Genomic DNA, 6,000 nt, shown 5'->3' with positions numbered 1-6,000 from the left:
AGACGTGTGGACAGAGCAAGAGGATGGGTTTGCAAACTGACCCTGTCAGGAGCTGATTAGGTTAGGGGGTGCTTGTTAGGAAGGACAGATATCATTTACAGAGTGCGTACCCCGTGGCGGCATGGGAGCAGGAGCTTGGCAAAGATAATCTCGCAGTCTCCCAGTCTTGGCAATGAACCCTCACAATAACCCCGGAGGAGTGTTATTAACCCCATTTTTACGGGAGAAAAGTAAGATATTCGACAACTTTCTCCAGATGGCCCAGGCAAAGGGAAACCCAGGATTCCTGCCCAAATCTCTCTGAATCCGAAACTTACATTCGTAACCACTGGCCTGCCTGCCTCTCCCCTCTTACAGGTGAGGAGGTCGGTTGAGGGGGAGGGGTTTTGTGCTCCCCGAGCCACACGGGTTCAGTCCTGCTCTCTTTCTTGCCCTTGGAGACGTTCAAGGCTGTAAAAACTCAAGAGGAATTTCAACTCCGGGAGGTTTTTTGTACAGAGGGAAATTTTGATCTACGTGATCAAGGAGTTGGTCTGCGGTGAGTCATAGAATCGGATATGTTCTGGAATGGTCTCCCTCGGGCTACTGGGAATGGGCCCTCCAGCCGTCTCTGCCACCGGTTGCCAGGAGGGACCGAAAGTGTTTATGGTGGGGGCCGTGAGTTTATGGTTTGGGCTGCAGGAGGAAAAAAGGAAGTGGGAATATATCTGGTGACTACAGCTCCTGCTTTTTAGTGATTTCTCCCAGGGGCTGGGGACGAGACTGCAGGTTCAATCCAGAATCTTCTCCAACACAACTTACTGTTCGGGAAATCAAAGCTGGGGCTGATGAGACCCGTGGCCAAGGGCATGGTGTGCTGAAGGGCAGGCTTGGAGCAAGTCTCTGATCAGGAGGGTTGGCTAGGGTGGGAGGATGGACCTGGGCTGGGCCTCCCCGTTCCAGCTTACCGCTTCCAGGAGAGGAGCCCCAAGAGGAAGAATGGTCCATTCCAAGGGTGACTTTCCTGGTCGGCCTTTCCTCAGCCTAGGATAAGTGATCGAATCCTGGGTCCTTGCCCTGGGAAAGTAGGGGACATATTGAGGGAGGGAGGTCAGAACTGGGGCAGAGAGACTCTTCTGCATGTCCTGTGGGGGTTGTGGCAAATGGCAAATGTGGAAAGGATAGTCATCTACCCTACTGGCTATGACGATATCGTACAGGAAGCAGCAAAGAAGTCTGATGGAGTCAGAAAGACCATTTTGCTCAACATATTCCCACAATAAAAAATATTTCCTCATTTGCTCCTGCGGCTTTGGGATTTAGGATTTGGGGCCAGAGCTGTGATGGGCATGAATTGGACAGATTAGTTTTGCCTGTCTCCAAGGGCAGCAGTGGCCCAGGTGGAAAGAATCTGCTTCTCCCACACCATCGGCTTCTCCTGGGGTGTTGGCATTAATTCTTTGTGGGCCCCACGCCGAGGGTCTCTATGACTCCTGGATTATTCCTATCATGCATTCACATCACCACAAACCCATATTTACTTACTCCTTCCTTGGGGACACACTCACACATTTCTCAAAGATTTCCTTGTGCAGTAGACAGAGCAAGACAGCTAAAAAGAAGGATGAGGTGGGGCCATGGGAGGGGGGTTTGATGGTCTGGGTCTCAACACAAGGGTTGGGCATGGAGGGGACAGGAACGCGGCCTACCGGAAGCATGTCCTCACAACGGTCCCCAGCAACGTTGTCTCGCAGAGCACATTGTGTCCCGGTCCTTTGTTCCTTGGTTGGAGACTCCTTCAGAGGGGACAATGTTAGGGCTAGCCTACAGAGCATCAGAGGCCTCCTCAGCCCCTGAAGCAGGCTGTGTGGTGGCCCACGTGGTTATGCCTGGTGTGCGGGCAGAGTAGGCAAAATTACAAAGTAGGGAGGCATCTCCTCGATGTGTCCCATCTTCCTGCCCCAGGTCATTCTCCCCCTTCCTGGTACCATTTTGGTTGCAAGTAACAGAAGTCAGGTAGAGCTCTCCTAGATGGAAAGGGAAATATATTTGGAAGACTTTAGGCAGGGGTTAGGGACATGGGGGTTGCCTCGTGGAATCCAAGGCCTCGGAGGTGGCTGGAATGAGGGCCTAGGGGGACACAGTAAACCCAAGAAAACTACTTCTCTCTGCCTATCTATATCTCCTCAGTTTCTCTGTCCACGTGAAAATTATCCATGTCAGATAGCTGCCAATTTGGCAACTAGCCTCAGCTGAGAATCAGCATGGTTTCAATTTCAAATTCCCTGGGAATAGGCTCATTGTTGTCCATTCGAGATCAAACCAACAGGGTCCAGGGGAAGAGAGTCAGAGGGCACGGGCACGGTTTCTTCCACTATAAATACACAGATGGGAGAGGAAGGCAATGGCCAGAGAAGTGGGTACCTCATCACCCTACTTCCTTGAGATATTGGATTTTGTAACCCATTCTTGAAGTTGGCTGGCTGTCCATTAAGTGCTGGAAAGGTACTTGCAATTAATGCTCTAAGCTGGAGGGTTTAAAAGAAAGTGGTCCCCAGACGAGAGAATTATCACTGATGGAACAAAAACAGTGAGGTAGATAAAACTGGCTGGGGGCACTCTCTAAGTGCAGGGTGGAGAGAGACCCTATGCAGAGGGCAGGGACTGGAGAAGTAGGGTACCCTTTGGTACCTTCAGCCTTCCTCCCAGATCTCCTCCTGAGATTTACAGAAGAATCCTGCAGAAGAATCTATTCCTGTCTTTGCTTAAGTGTGGGGAGGCTTTCTCTTGATGTACCTGAAGGAGATGACCTATCCATGGGGACCTCCTTCACTTCTTTGAGTCAGCCTGAAGACCTGACTTGCCTCTAGCCTGCCAAGGTGCTGATTCCTCAGCCTGGAGGTCTGAGGGGATGTTTTTCCCCTTTTATCCAGACTATGGGATCTGGGGTCTTTGGGCCAGTTCTAGAGCTGACCCATGGATCGTCAGTAGGCCCAGATGGCCAGCTGGAAGGAGCCCCCAGGAAACAGAGAGATGCCCAGGTGGCTTCCACAAAGTACAGCTAAGTAAACAGCCCTACCGCTTTGGTGCTGCCCCAACCCAATCTGAAGGAAGTTTTTCTAATATGGGGAGAAATGGATGTGGACTCTTGATATATGAACTAAAAATAGTCCATGTTCCAAACAAAGTGTTTTTAGTATTTTGAAATGAAAACGTGTAGACAAAGCAAGGATTCAGAATGCATGACTCATTAAATTGCTGATTCTGAAAGCAATGGAAATTCAAAGGGAATTTTTCTCTCCCTATGTCTCCCTCCCACCCCTGTTCTGAATAGCTTATAAAAAGAGTCTCTCCATAAACAAGACCCATAAACTCCTCCATGATTTAAGGTCCTGCATAGGAGAGGCAGAAGGAACTCAACCTTTATTGCCTGCTTACTAAGCTGGCCTCCCTAGCTGGGCTGGAATCGACCAGAATCTGCCCTCCCCCAGTCTGCCCATCCTCATTTCTCTTCTTCATCCTCTCCACCCTGTCCCAAGGTGTCCAGGAATTTCATGGCCCCACTATGGCCACTGTTCCTCCCTCCCCTGGGTTCCAGGCTCTGCCGGACCTCAATAGCACTCAACTCATCAGCCCTAACGAGGGTGCGTCATCAATGAGCAGTAGCCATGGGGGCATCTTAGGGGAGAGTGCACACCATACGCTACCGTAGTGGGATTCAGCGGTGGGAACCTCCATCAACTCACTAGATGGTCTTGGGCTCATTGTTGGGTTAGGAAGGGTTGGGCCTCATCAGTGATATTCAGCTTTTTTGCTCACAAAAACCTTTCTAAAATGTCTTATGGGGAATGTTAGTACTTAAAACAGAGAAGAGGACCCATTCTTGTTGGAGCAAGGTGTGTGTATGTGTGTGTGTGTGTGCGCGCACACACACACACACACACACACACACACTTGGGAGAATGGGGAGGTCCTCCAGGACCCCTGAGAGGAACAGTGACATGTTTCACCCGAACAGGCTATTGGGAGACCTTCATATCACAAACCCTTAAGAGCTGTGTAAAAATCTCGCCTCCAGTCTCTCCTAGTGGCCATCATCTGCTTTCCTTCTGATCATCACCACACTTCTTGAATACATTAGCGGCTTGTTAAGTCTTGTATCCGTCCTGAGGAAAGTAAGACAACCTGTGGATGACCAGCCAAAATTTTCACCTCCTATTTCCTCAACTTCAACTCCAGTGACTTTCTTCCCTCTCCAGCTTCACTCCTGTGGCCTGAGCCATCATCTTGTCACCTTCTAGAACACTCCACCTCTGAGAGCTCACGCGGAGTGCTCCTCTCTTTGACAACCCACTCTACAGATGTTTACCATTGTCGTCCCCACTTCAGGATGTGGAAACACTGTGAAAGAAAATCCTTTATGGATACGGGGCACGGGTAGGCAACCTCACGCACTCACAACCTTCAATCCCAGTGGGTCCTCCATGTGGCCTAGATTCTTCTAGTGGTCAGGTCCCCTCACATTCTTCACCATGACTGTTTCAACCCCTGTTCACTCTTCTAAAAACCATGTCACTTCCTCCTTCACAAATACAACAAAGGCCCCAAGAAAAAACTTCCTCAACTTTCTACCCATCCTCCTGTCACCTTTTCTGCATTCTGGTTCATTTTTTCTCCTCCCTTCCCATCATGGTGAAAGAGGGGGTCCCTCTACCTGTCCAAGGACCACCTGCCACATTTGTGTGGGCATTCATTTCCGGCACCCTCTCTCACCTTCTTCCATCAATTTTACCTCCTTTATTATTCTTCAATCTCTTTCTTCTTCCCCCAATCATAAACATTCGTTCTCATGTCACTTAACTTTTAAAAAAAAGCTGATATGTTATCATTTTGCTCAAACTTCTTGAAAACATTTCCTACTCTTGTTCTAATGCTCTACCTTTCTTTTACTTCTCACCCCTCCCTCACTGTGATCTGGCCTCTGTCCCTGTCAGTCCACTGATCATATGCTGGCTGGAAGAAAGGAGAGTGTTAAGTACAAAGGGCAATGCCAAGATCGAGCCAGTTCAAAATTTAGCCCATCAAAATCTATTGGGTGAGTTTACAAACTCTACGGTTGATGGGCTGTGCCTACTAAATCAGGAACTTTCCAAAAAGAACCCATAAATCTGCTGACCCCAATTCCCTTCTCCCTGGGATGTTCACTGATAGCCTTGCCAGGTCCTCAGAAGCCCCTGTTGGGGTTGGGTGGGGGGGAGGTTTCTGCTGCCACATCGCCACACCAGCAATCATGCTTTTCTCTCCCTTGTGCTGGCCACTTCTTTTCCCTTCCCTTCCCTCCAGACCCAGCCGCCCAGTTGGGATTTCAGATGGTCTTAGCTAAGAGACTTAGAATGACTCTCATTCTCCAGGAGGTTGTCTGACCCTACCTTGGGAGTCCTCTTTTATCCGGGGTTTATTTGCTTCTGTTTACTTGTGATGATTCTTCTAGCGCAACACGTTACAAATTGAGGAGGCTCTGAACATCAGTGTAAATAAATATTCCTCTAAAAGTGCTTCACGGTCAGCAAAATTCAGATGATAACCCATGATCTATCTACCTCTTGGAGAATATCAATGCATATGAAAATCTCAGAGATGCTCTACAGCAAAGCAAGCGGTTTATCTTTGTTTAATTCAGCTTTTCCAAACACAGTTCGAGCCTGGAACCCTGGGCGTGTGTGTCGTGTTTGTGTAAGAGCCTAGAAATCACATACTAAATGTTGATTTCCTCTCCTTAGGACATGCCTGGTTCTCAGATCAATGCAAATGATAAGTAACTGATACACCCTAGGCCCAGTGAATGCGCACACCAATATTCATTCAAACACCCTAAATTGGTGTGCCAGGCTCTGTGCTGAGTGCCGGGGATAAGGTGAATAATCGTTTCCTCATGTGGTTTATAGGCTCATGGAAGAGATAGATTAATACCATAGAGCTTATGTGTTAGATAAATTCATGCACAGGGCATGCCTAAGAGCA

The sequence above is a fragment of the Panthera tigris genome, chromosome E3 (genome assembly GCF_018350195.1).
Source record: "Panthera tigris isolate Pti1 chromosome E3, P.tigris_Pti1_mat1.1, whole genome shotgun sequence".
NCBI classification, from domain to species: Eukaryota; Metazoa; Chordata; class Mammalia; order Carnivora; family Felidae; genus Panthera; species Panthera tigris.
The sequence above is the reverse complement of the archived record's forward strand: the minus strand, read 5'-3'. Positions refer to the sequence as shown.